The following is a 14,119-nucleotide window of genomic DNA, read 5'->3' as shown; positions in this document are numbered from 1 at the left end:
CCTGCTTTTAGGAAAGTGCTTATGTCTTGGCCTAAGAAGTAAGCCGTGTGTGAATGGAAAGATAAGTCACTTGGGCATGATAACTGAACGGCCAGCCATAATAAGTCTATCTCTCTCAAAATTAGTATGTTTGTTAACTTTCTTTTTAATTCGGAGAAATGGCAAACTTCCATGTTCTCAAGTTCTAATGTAAAAAAAAAAAAAAAAATCCCAGGGTTTAAAGATCTTTTATAAAAACTTAATCAGTAACAGGAAAAAAACCTCAGTCTACCTTAACCAATATGAAATCTTAATTAAATTGATTCCATTTTCCCAGGATGCTCACTTCTCTCTAGACACATCAATATTAACCAGTATTTTCCCCGACCAAGAACGTGTTCCTGTTTGAGGTAAAAATAGACCCGCAACATTCCTGTACAAGACTCTTATAAACATATGCATTTGCTCTTCATCAGACAGGGTCAAGCATCACTTAACCCATCCCATAGTGGCTATGAGGGTGAATTTTCTCCTAGAAATTTTTCCCTCTTAAACAGTGATCTTATCAGGAGACTTTGAGCAACAGACAGTGATTTATAAAACACATCTAAGGGTGCATGCTAAGCCAGCACATGTCCTGTGTCTATCTTCTTTCAATTTTAGAGGCTTTTGAAAATACTCACTGCTGTAAAAAATTCCTTAACAGAGATCGGAAGTGACATTGAGATTTTATGCTTTAAAAAAATATTAAATGGTATTTGTCTTTCTTTAATTCAAAGGCAGGTGAGGGGAACAAAAAAAATTTCATGATAATCCAGGCCAAGGAACAGAGAAGAAGAAAATTGAACATTTTCCCATGTTTGTAAGTCAGTATTTCACAGTGTTGATTTTTTTAGCAGAGAAGATTTTGATATGAGGATTAGTGGAGTAAAACAAAATCCTGTGCATGCTAGAGAGCAGAGAAATGTTTATGAATCCTTAAGATCAGAGAGAAGTGCCAACAGGATGAGCCGTCATTTAGTTAGAAAGAGCAGGAGGCTAGGAATTGGACAGACCTGAATGCAAACCTAGCCTTCACCAGCAGTTACCTGTGAAACTCTGGACAAATTATGTAGCTTCTCTATCTTCACTTCCTCATCTATAACATGTGCAGAGTAGTAGGAAATCTACATTGCTTTTAGAATTTAATGAGATCATGCATAAAGCACTTAACACAGTACCTGGCACAGCTTAAAGCTGCTGTTAGAATTTTTATTTTTCTCTTCTGGCAACAGCTTTTTGTGGCTGTTTCGACAGTTTAACCCCACATCTCTACCACGTTGCCAAAAGAGAATTTTCCGTCCCTGGCTCTCTAACCACACCCCGCTTTAATCATGAACCAGATTTCAACACTACCCCTGAAAGGTCACCACTACAGATTTTCTCAGTGTAGTTTTAAATTTCACTGTACCCATACATGCTAAAAGCAGCCTATCGGCCAAAGGGATACTTAGCACCTCTTAGTGACAGGTGGTATTGTTACAAAACGCCACTACGATCTAGAAAGGAAGACGTAATTGAGACATCACGAGAACAAAGGCATTCACAACACCTTTAAGACAATACTCCCTGTTCTGTCAAGGAAGGCAGTTTACACCCTACAAACCATCTCCCCAAGGACCACAGACATCACAGCAACAGCAGCGTCACCCAACATCTCCGGGTAAGCCCCATCCATCTACCTATCCATCCATCCATCAGTCTCACAAAATAGTTCCAATAGTGGAACACTGTACGTTTTTAAAAATGTGCCCTCAGACTTAATTGAGGTTTTATATTATTTTTATTTCAGATTTCAGTTTTCCTTGTGAAACACACCACACCCAGTTCGTAATGTAATTATCCTCGGAACGTCGGGAACTTTAATTTTGGAATGGATCTTGACAATCCAGTCATTCTCCATCTGTATCAGCCCTTCTTGTGCAATGATGGAAAACCTAACTAAATTTGGCTTAAGCCAAAAAAAAAAAAAAAAAAAAAGTGGGGGGAGGGTGTGGTGGGAAGTTTTTAGTTCTTCTAACCAAAAACTGTAGGGGCAGACCCAGTTTCAGCTACAGTTGTATCCAGGGACTCGACAGATGCCAGTAGGCCTTCCCGGCTCTACATCTTTCAGTTTTACCTTTCTTTTTTTTTTTAAGATCTTATTCATTTGTCAGAGAGAGAGAGAAAGCAAGAGAGAGCCTACATTGTAGAACTAATTAAATGATGCCATCATCCCCGTCCGTACCAAACAAAAGGAAACCCTGTGAGGGCTAAAGATTTGAACCAATAATACGGGCTTTAACAAGTGTATATCAGAGTAGAAAAAAATGACAACAGCTCTTCACTGTAGTTAAAATAGTGGAAAAATTAATTCTGACTAAGGATAATACAAAGTCCAGGTCGAACTGTCTTAGGCAAATCTCTGTCTTCTGTGAGAGTCCCTAAAGTCAGAGGCAGCATTCCCAGGCACCTGCTGAGTGGTCACTCAGTGCCCGTTCCATACCCTCTGAGCTTTCTCAATAAAAGGGAGCAGTAATGTTCCCAGTTACCCCATGTGCCCCTAGGTCTGGATAAGTTTGGACTTAAGAGAGAATAATCTTCATGGATCTGATATGTCTCAATGATGTGAGTTGCCGTCTGTTTCTCTTGGTTTGTTTTTTAAACTCACATACTCACAAAACCCAAAAGAGTCTTCATTATCTCCTTGTTCATTTCCCCTTAACACAAGGCTGAAATTGATGGCTTCCATCAAGAAGTGGGTATTAGAGACATTGGTGGGAGAGATGTCTGTTTCTTCAAGCCCTAGCCCTTGCCTAATACATAGTGCGAAGCTTGTGGTATGGGAGATGTTCTGAGATGGTCAAATAGGACTGAGTTCTTTCCAAATGTTCTAGCAGATAGAAAGGTGTGATAGTTGCAGGGTAAGCACCCCCAAAAAGCTTTTTTTTTTTTTAAATCAAAACTTCAGATTCACAGAGAGAAAGCTCTCTGCTATTTTTGTTAAAAGTATAGAAGAATTTATTGCAAAAACCCTTGGATCCTGACCATGTATGTGTGTGCTGTATGTGAGCTCACGCAGCACCCTCCCATGCTCACACTGTTAACTGGAGAAAGTAATTGCATTATGGGGGATTGGATTGGAGAAGAAACAATCAAGTTGATTAAATTATGGGGTAAGATTAAAGGCAGGATGACTAAATTTTAGGCTTGTAGTAAGGCCATTGATTGAATAAAATTTGAAAAGCTGCATAACCTCAACTACTTCCTGACTATTAATTTGTATCTGTTTCTACATGAAACGTTGTCATCCTCTTCCTTTAAGATTTAACTCATAGTAAGGTGAACATGGAGATATTCCTCAACGATCCCCGCCTTCAGGGGAATCAGCCACTGTTCCCTCTTCTGGAATGGTTGTTATTTTTGCTTGCTCACACAGGAAGTATCCCCACAGTTACTATCTGCAGTGAGGGAAAAGACTTGGCTTCTTTATGGCAGAATTCTCTCTTGTCATTCATTAGAACATACATGGTCGGGAGTAAACCTGTTATGTGTTTAATAAATAAATGTCTGTGTTCTATATGAAAAGATGTCAGAACTCAGACACATCTCATTTATTCACTTGTTCAGTTCTTTACTGAGCAATTACTATGTTCCTGGCACAATTCCAGTGATAGAGAGGAACAGTGAACAGACATGGAATCTTATCCTCATGGAGCTTATAGTCCAGGGTGGGAGACAAACAATAAAGTAACAAGAAAAATAAACTCTGTGCTGTGTTAGATAATGATCAATTTTTTAAAGAGAAAAGTAGCAGTGGGAAAGGGGAGAAGGAGTGGTGAGAGAGGTCGGCTTGAACATTTTACAGTAAGTGACCATGGAAGAGTATATTCATGTAGGTTCTGGCTTTGTACAGTCAAGTTCATAGAGTAAAGTTCATAGAGCATAGTCCTTATAGTTGCTATTTAAGGAAAATTTAGAATACCTTAATGTATAATTAATGACTCCTTGGATAGGCAATTACATCGTTTAAGGTTCATGGGGTAAGGAGCAAGAGCTTATTAAATAAATCCTTGGCTTTTATAAAGATTGCAAATAGAATTTTTAAGCAATTTAAGTGAGAATAACGTTTCCAAACAATTTACAGCTGTGATCTAAATATAAATATTTGGTATGTATAATTAAAATCATTTTCTGCATTCACTAAACAGGTCCCCTGAGTGCCACGCTAGCAAGCAACATATTGTGAGCCTAATCCAAATAGTTTAAGTATAGGAAAGTTATAAGACCTCACTTTTAAGATAAATTTAATTCAGATATTTCATTAATTCAAAGCTTTCCTACCAAGATCAATTAGTGTTATTTCCCTGAGTGTATTTAAGTGGGACAAAACGCACATTTTAGGAGGTGTATTTTTGTGTGTGCTCCAAAGTCTAACTAGCCAGAGTTTTGTGGCTACAAGAAGGTCAGGGGAAATTCGCAAATGAGGCTTTTGTTAGAAATCAAAATATTCACAGCCTACTGCCCCCTGACATGAGATTCAGGGCCTTATCTGTCGAAACAGGAGGAATAGGTTAGTTTCGGCCTTTGCCTCGCAAGACCGCATTTCTGGTTATTCCCGCCTCTGACTCAGGGCACGCCCTGCCGCAAGCTTTACCTGTCCGACCTCGGTAGCAATTCCGTGTGCCCGGCCCGTGAGGGCAACGCACAGTCGACCCGCGGAAAATGAGGAGGGTAGGTCAGAAATCCACATGTAACTTTTGACTCCCCCCAAGCTTGACCGTACCGGGAGCCTAGGAAACGGCCGGTTAACACACGCCCTGAGGGCTGTCCGTACCGCACACTGGATTCCAGCCACCAGACCCGCAGGAGGCCTTGCCGAGCATTTAGGAAGGGGAAATGCGAGCACAGCGCTGGGCCGTACTTACCGAAAACAGATCCGTGTGTGAGGCCTGCACAGCTCAAACCCAAGTTGCTCAAGGGCCCGCGGCTGCGTAACTTGACAGCCCTTTCCTCTTCGGTTCATTTTAGTTGGTCGATTCTCCCCAGGTAACTGCGCACCAAATTGCCCTTCAGCCTACTGTACCCTTGGCCTCATTTCCTGCGCTCTGTGGCGCGCTCAGCCCAAGCTGTCTCTTGGACAATCCATGGGGTCTGATTTCCTATCTGCTCATCTCCGAAGGACACCAACGACGAACAGCTCTGCTGGCTCCGTTCCGGTCATCTGCAGTGGCTAGGAGGCCACCTAGCCTTCGGGGAGACGTTAGGACAAGGATCTCTCTTCAGTGCTGCTTTTTCTTCTTCAGAGGGAGATTTGAACAAGGGTTGCATGGAAAGCAAAAGACCTTTCCAGAGTGGAGTATATTGGTCTCTCTCCAGACCGAATGTAGGGCACAAAGAGAAACGCAGAATGTATGTTGTTGTTTAGAGAAAATTTCAGACCTTCTAGCCCACAGTGGATTTTTTGATGCTTTTGCTTCACTTTCATAGGAATGGACCCAGTTCTTAGTTGTTCAAAAGTAAATTACTAAGTGTGTATGTCAGTTTTCCCAGAAATTCATTTTTTTTCTTTCTCCCTTCTGTTGGACACGTTTTAACTTCAAGAGGGAACATTTACAACATTTTCTAAGGGACGACATGGAAAATGGTAGGAATTTATCAATAAAATGAAAACTTCGGATTATTGAAGGATTTGAATTACCAATGCTTTTATTGGATTTAATTAATACAACTAAGTTAATGTTCTCTATCGCTTTTTCATGTGTTTCTACTTTTTGTCTTCTTGTAGCCCAAATACACCTACTTCTGAAAAAGGAATTTCCGGATATCTCAAGAATTCACCGTGCTGGGAGCGGCCCAGCCTTGAGCCCAGTCTTGGACACGGGTAAAGACTGAAATCTGAAATGAAATTCGAAGGCATATTTACAAGCACCGACTTCGCCTGCAGCATTCCCAGTTCAGCCGTAGCCCTCCCTACTGTTTACCGGCCTTCTGGAAAGCTGGACGGCTCTCGGAGGATCAGGATAAATCAAGTTACACTCTGCATGGAAGCTCTGGCAGCTACTCGCTGGTTTTTTGGTTTTTTTTTTTTTAAGATTTTATGTATTCATTTGACAGACAGAGATCACAAGTAGGCAGAGAGGCAGGCAGAGAGAGAGGGGGAAGCAGGCTCCCTTCCGCACAGAGAGCCCGATGCGGGGCTCGATCCCAGGACCCTGACATGATGACCTGAGCCGAAGGCAGAGGCTTAACCCACTGAGCCACCCAGGTGCCCCTACTCGCTGGTTTTATACGGAAGTTCTATTAAGTCTGTACCAAATAGCTTCTCTTCATTGGATCAGCTAAAATGTAAGTTTTTTGCTCAAGTGACAATTTCATATTAAAAGTGTGTGTGTGTGTTCAAGGATTGAAAATTGTTTACACCAGATACTTGGTTTTCATACTAACACACATCAAAGGAAAAGTTTGCTTCCCAACTGGTTCTCATGTTTTCTTCTGACTTCTCATCAAAATGATTCAGAAAGCATGGCTATGGCGGTGCACGAACGAGGACACGGGATACTGGTGACTCAGATCGGGTCATACAAGCTGGGGTTTTTCTGCAGAGCCCGGAGAATGAGTGTCTACTTGGAAAGATTCCCTCCTGTCAAGACATGTAGAAACACGTCCTGTGTAGAAACACAGGAAAGACTGATTATAAAAAAGAGAAACGGATTCATAAATATAGAAAAAACTGGTTACCAAAGGGGAATGGGGTGGGCAAATGGTGAAGGGAATAAGAGGAACAAACTTCCAGTTATAGAAGAAATAGGCCATAGGGTGAATAGTACAGGAGAAGGAATATAGTCAGTAATACTGTAATACACTATCGCGGTAACCTTTCCATGATAGATACATGATAGTAACTGTTGAATCATTATGTCGTTCACCTGAAACTAATTTAACTAATTATAGTTAATTGATTAATTTTAACTAATTAGTTAATTTAACTAATAAATTGGTTAAATTAATTTAACTAATTAACTAAACTAATTATGTCAACCACATATTATCTTATTAAAGTAAAAATAAATAAAAATAAACTAAACGGAGATTGCATTTGTTTGAAGGCTCTTTCTAAAGTTGCTTTTAGCATAATGTTATGTGTCTGACCATTACTAAGAGTGAAACCCACAAAGCCTCCCTCTTCTTCCCTTTATAAGAGTGGTACTATGGGCCCTGGAGGAGTGTCTTCTAAATTTTAGTAAAAATCAAAACTTTTTCATTGACAATTAAGACATTTGGCTAGGACTATAAAAGTTGAGAAAACCATGTGATTCTAAGCTTTCCAATCGGGACTGAACACGTTTGTTTTTCAAAATGAGGTCTGATTAAAAATATTTCTAGTTGATGGAAATTTGAGTCATTTCCAGTTTGGGGCCATTATAAATAAATCTGCTATAAACATTTGAGTACAAGTTTTGGAGTAAACTTGTGTTTTTATTTCTCTTGCATAAAAACAGAGTAGAATTGGTGGGCTTTCTGGCAATGTGCATGAGCCCGTCGTTCCGCATACATATCCCTGCCAACATCTGTTATGGTCAGTTGTTTAAATTTTCGCCACACTCATGTGTGTGTACTGGTATCTTACTGTCGTTTTATTTGCATTACCCTAAAGACAAATGATCTTGAGCACCTTTTTATGTGCTCATTTATTATCTACATTTCTACCTTGGTGACATGACTGTTAAAATATTTTGCTTATATTTTTATATTGTTGTTCTTTTCAACACTGAAATGTAAATGTGCTTTTGTATTTTGCATTTTGTACAGATTCTTTGTCAGATACATTTTTTGGCAATATTTTCTCCTAGTCTGTGGCTTGCCATTTCATTTTTTAAATACTGCTTTTAGTAAGCAAAATTAATTTTGTTGGACTCCAATGTATCAATTATTTTTTATCATTTGCAGATTTTGGGGGGTGCAATCTAGGATATCTTTGTTTAGCTGAAGGTCACAAAATTTTGCTCCTATAAGTTTTTCCAAAAGGATTTTAGTTTTAGTACCTTTAGGTCAATTTTGAATTAATTTTCCTGTGTGGTGAAAGTAAGGGTCAAGTTTTGTCTTTTTAATGGTAAATATCTAATTGTTCTAGCACTATTTGTTGATAAAAAATATACATTACCCACGGAAATACCTTGGCGCCATTACCATCTACTTCTGGATCCTCAATTCTCTCCCATTGATCCTTATGTCTGTCCTTTTGCCAACAGCATTTTATCTTGATTAATGTAGCTTTATAGGCTTAAAAACAGGGAGTGTAAGTCCTCCAACTTGATTTTTCTATTTTAGATCCTCTGGATTTCCATATACATTTTAGAATTAGCTTTTCAATTTCTACCAAGGAAAAGCTATTTTGACTGGGTTTGCAATTGATTTTTTAGAACAATTTGGGAAAAACTGACATCTTAATATCAGTCTTCTGACCCATGAAAATGGTTTATTTCCATTTATTTAGGTCTTTTTAACTTTAGTTCTTAACTTTTTAACTTCTGATACTAAAGTTTCTGATAAGTCATGCAGATGTTTTGTTAAATTTGTCCTTAAAAATTTCAGACATTTAATGTTATTGTAATGGTAATTTTAAATATCATTTTAAAATATCATTTAGATATTTATTGTATACAGAAATAAAATTGATTTTTGTGTATTGAATTTATATTCTACAACTTTGCTATGATAGAAGTATTGATTATTGAGCTGAGAACTTTCTTCATTTCTTTTTTTTTAAGATTTAATTATTTATTATTTTAGAGAGAGAGAGTGAGCAAGAGCATGGCGGGGAGGGGCAGAGGGAGAAGGAGAAAATCTAAAGCAGATTCCCTGCTGAGCAAGGAGTCTGATGCAGGGCTCGATCTCATGACCCTGAGATCAGGACCTGAGCCAAAATCAAGAGTCCGACGCTTTATCAACTGAGGCACCCAGGCTCCCCAGAGACCTTTCTTCATTTCTAATGTGAGCCTTTATACTATAATTTTTTCCCTAAGCATTACTTTAGTTGACTTCCACAAAATTATTTTGGCTTAATTGGCCCACATTAAAATGTATATATTTAAAGTGTATGATTTGAAATGATTTTAACCATGAAGCACCATGAAACCATCCCTGGCGTCAAGACAATGAACATGTCAATCACCATCAAATATTTTCTTCTGCCCCATCATGCTCTCAACCCTCTGCTCTTCTTCACTGCACTCCCACTCTCCAGGAAGCCATCTGTTTTCTGTCACAACAGATTAGTTTGCTTTCTATACTTTTAAATAAATAGAATCGTACAATATGTACTTTTTTCTTTCTGACTTCCTTCATTGGGTATAACTATTTTGAGATTTATTTATGTTGTAGTCTGTATAAACAGTTCCTTCCTTTTTATTGTTTAGTAGTATTCCACTGTATGGATATACCACAGTTTGTTTATCCATCCATTAATGGACCTCTGCGTTGTTGCCAGTTTTACATTATTACATATGAGAGTTCTACGAGTATTGGTGTACATATAATTCCATGAATACATGCTTTCATTTTCCTTGGATAAATACCTAGCAGTGAGAAAGTTAGAATTTTATGACAGATATATGTTTAACATTTTAAGAAAGTACAAATCTGTTATCCAAAGTGGTTGTGCCACTTTACATTCCCACCTGAGTCTCACGAGGTTTTCATTTGCCTTATTACTATATTATTCCTGACATTCATATTTTATTTGGACAAGTTAACTGAAAAAAATCTCATATATTTTAGAATACTCAGGATTTCTGTGTTGACATTTCATCTGTAGACTAAGGTTTTTCAAGATGCAATCACTCTTAGGGAGAAATTGAGCACGGTGTTGTGTTTTTACTACAAATACAGAAATTGCTATTTGATTCAATTCTGTTCTGATGTCAAAACTGAGATGTGAGCCTGGAAGCTGCAGAAACCGTGTTTAAAGCTGACCCAAGAGCACAGGGCTGGTATGCAGAGAAAGAAGCCAGGAGAGAAAAGAAGAGACCAGAAGGTGGAGGGGAAACAGATTGATAGAATTCAAATGCCTGTCTTCAGCATTTGGTTACATGAGATAATATATCTCACTTTTTGCCTTAAAGGGGTATTATATGTCATCCCTGCCCACACATGCTAGTTGATGAGACCACAACAACACTGGAAAAACAATGTGCCATACAAAAAAATAATAACAATAAGACAAGATATAACATACTGCTAAGTGACACTGTTCTACTTCCACTTTCTTACTTCTAAAGCTGGGGCTCCTACTCAGTGTGACTACCCGTGTCAGACAGCTGTGACAGAAACTCCACTGTAAGCCCTGGGGAGATTGGGAAGCTGTAGAGATGTTTGTTGTTCTGATAGTTTCTATTTAAAGAAAGTTCTGAGGCTCAGGGCGTCTGGGTGGCTCAGTCCATTCAGCATCTGCGTTCGGCCGAGGTTATGGTCCCCGGGTCCTGGGATAGAGCCCGTGTCAGGCTCCCTGCTCAGTGGGGAGTCTGCTTCTCCCTCTCCCTATGCTCCTCCCCCCTGCTCTTTCTCTCTCCCCCAATAAATAAATAAATAAATAAATAAAATCTTTAAAAAATATCCTATAGTTTTGAAATCTGATTAACTCCAAAATTAGCTCTGTTTATGCTTAGTTCTGACAAAAAACCCTAAACCACCCCCCACAAAACGCACTTAATTTTTTGGTAACCAAGAACTAACACTTTTCTCTAAGGTTCTTTCTCCCATTCCAGGCTAGACAGAGCCCTGTTAAATGGATATCGCAGAATGCTGACAAGATCTGCATTTTCACAATCTGGAAACTCCTAGAAGATATCCTTTTTTACCTATTTTTTTTTCTTTCAGAAAAGTATTTAGTCAAATGATTAACTATAAATGTATTTATAGCTTATGGATCCCGGGGCCCACTGGTGTGATTTAATTTGATAAATATTCCACACAAAATCCAAGTAGCTAAGAAACCGACTAAGGTAATGTGAGTGATGGAAAACTAAAGGTAATTTTCAAGGCAATTGAACTTACAGAGTGGATCAACTTCAAGGCAATAACAGAGAAGCCATGCCCAGAAGAGCGGTGTCTGGGTCTACTTCTATCCAACCTGACCAAGGCAATCAAACCAGAGCTTTACCAGATGCCTACAGATTCTGGATGAATTGGCAGCTACCCAGTGCTTCAGGGAATGAGATGGAGACTAGGGCATTTTTCGATAAAAACCATCAGAGAATTCTACCCCAGCTGCATTATATCTCGTGCAAGGGAGACATCTTGTGTTCCATTAAGCCCAGAGATTTTATTTTTAGTAAGGACAGACGGAAGCTTTTCCTCCATTATCCTAGGTGATCTTATAGAAGGCAAATTTATCTTGAAGAGCCAAACATTCATCTACACTCAGGCTCCGGATGAGGCAACGTACACTTTCACCTTGGAATCAAAACACTTCAACCACTTTGGCTATGGATGGAATTCTTCAACCTTCTATTTCTGAAAGTGTCAGACTTGAACAATACAACGAGTACCCTGAAATAGAACTTTAAAGAGAAGAGCTATCAATTAATCAGGCTGTGCTAGAAGACCAAGTTCAATGTAATGAGTTTATGTAGCTGGTTTTAAATTCAATTCAACAGACACTAATTGAGACTCCATTTAAGTGCAAGAGGCAAGGTGCTGAGTGAAAACTGTGGTCACTATTGCTTTAAGAGAGTTTTCCCTCTAGGGGAAAACAGAGGTGGGTTTAAAATCGGATACTTAGCATGATAGAAATTAGAAGAGAGTGCAACAAGCATGTTTTACAGAGCAGATTTCTGAATTTCCCATGCTTTGTCTATCACCTTTGGCAGAGTGTGGAACGCCAATGGCTGGTCCTCTGAGGGCTGTTCTGTGCAAGAGCCCAAGTCACTCTCCCTTTCACTAGTTCCATGGAATGTAAAATGAAAAAGCAACTTGGATCCCTACTTACAATTTTATTTAAACATGTTCTGGAAGAGAAAGCTAGTACACGAGTCAGTATAGACACACTGAAGGCGGCGAAGTGGAAAGAGCAGAGCAGAAATGCAACAAAATAATGGGCCCGCGGTTCCAAAAGGAACACCTGGGGACTCTCCAGCCCTAAATGGCAAGGGGGAAATGTATGGCAATGGAATTTGACCTGAAGCCTTTGGAGCTTTAGTTTTAAGCAAAATGCAGACCTTGAAGACGAAGTTCTGCGAGCAGAAATCTTACCTTGGGGTGAAGTGCTGTGCTGAACCCAGAAAGCTTTAACCACTCACCGAAACGCTAGGGGGACTTTCTGGCGGCTGCGACAGCTTAGAGGTGGCACTGAAGCCCTGGCATGTTTCTATAGTTGTGTCCATTTTACCTGTGTCAGACAAGACTTTGACAGGCCGAAGAGAAGGAACTACACGGGGTCACCAGTTAGCCATGCTGCTGGAAACACCGCTGGCCTGGGCAGCCAAAGGAAAGCACACGTACTGCCAGAAGTAACAAAGTAATGGACTTTCCATGAAAGCTATCGGTTCTGGACAATTTGGTATTTTTAGAGAAAAGGCTTATGTAGAGCAGGCACCATGAACATTAAGATCTGAATGGATGTGGGGGTTGCTGGTGAAGAAATGAAGCATCAGTGCAGAGAAGTTATGTTCTCAAAGGGGCAGTAAGGCACAAATAGTGGGGGAATACAAAATCACCTGCACTTTAAAGCAGGCAATGTCCCGAGTCTAGGGATTCCTTATAGCACCAGCGACAGACTCTGAATGCCCATAGTTTGGAATAAGAAACATGGGCCTAAGAAATGTGAATATACTTTACCTACAATCTACACCTATACTTGTTGTGCCTTAGAAATGGAAAGACAAAATGCATAAAAGATTTTCACACACATTAATAATCCCCAAGGGTCCTTGGCCAAACAGTCTTGAGCTGGGATCTATAGTTCACTACGGTCCCATACAGTTCCAGAAAGTTCCTTAGGGCCAATTTAACAGTTAGATCCTAGAGTTTCAGATTTTTATTAAAGTAGGTTTATTGCAGCTTATCAAATAAGGTCATAAAATTTCTCAGAGATATAAGTAGACTCGATATTTTGAATAGTACCTAGGGCTTAAAAACAAAACTTCCTAAACAAAACTGGTGAATGTCAAGTATAAGATTGTGAATAGGGAACTTAGTAACAACAACTTGTATAAGGTTATTACTCAGAAAAAACTCAATGGACTGATAGAGAATGTATTTTTTCATTAATTAGTGAATGCTATATAAAAACCAGTATTCTGGGGCGCCTGGGTGGCTCAGTGGATTAAAGCCTCTGCCTTCAGCTCAGGTTGTGATCCCAAGGTCCTGGGATTGAGCCCCACATCGGGCTCTCTGCTCAGCGGGGAGCCTGCTTCCCTTCCTCTCTCTCTGTCTGTCTCTCTGCCTACTTGTGTCTACTACTACTGTCTGTCCAATGGATAAATAAAATCTTAAAAAGAATAATAAAAATAAAAAATAAATAAAAACCAGTGTTCTTAGTATTAACCTATTTTATTTCTCTTAGGACTAGAAGAATCACTTAATCCAGGAGTGCCAAATGTCACCATTCAATAAAGAGTTCAGCACTCTTACCTGTCTGAATATTCATGAACCCAGATGCCTGGGAAATGGCAGATTCTAGATACTCCTGTGAAATCATATGGCAGAAACTATTCAATGTATATTTTGGAGAAAACTAGTCCCAGGCTTGAGTCTTTGATTTTATTTAGTATTTATTTAGTATTATTGATTTTATTTAGTATTTAGCAGGTGCCTTGCCTTACTTAACACACAATTTCTTAACACTGGAAAGTTTGAGTCATAATCTCAATTTTTTTTCCTCTCACATAAAACTGTTTACTTGAATCTAACAGCAGACCAAGAGAGGTATCACCTGCCCCTTCTAAAAAAAAAAATCCTTTATAGCTTTCCTATCATCGATAATTAACAAAAGTAAAATCTATCTCCAGAAGCCATTCTCTTGAATTAATGTGTATTTTCTGCCAAAGAAGAATGGTAAATTATGGGAAGCTATTAGAGGGAGTATTCCAAATGAGAGAAGAACAGATCTTTGCCATGAAAA

This window comes from Enhydra lutris, unplaced genomic scaffold (assembly GCF_002288905.1).
Source record: "Enhydra lutris kenyoni isolate GAN:26980312 unplaced genomic scaffold, ASM228890v2 scaffoldscaffold24, whole genome shotgun sequence".
Lineage (NCBI taxonomy): Eukaryota > Metazoa > Chordata > Mammalia > Carnivora > Mustelidae > Enhydra > Enhydra lutris.
This window is presented reverse-complemented; position numbering follows the sequence as displayed.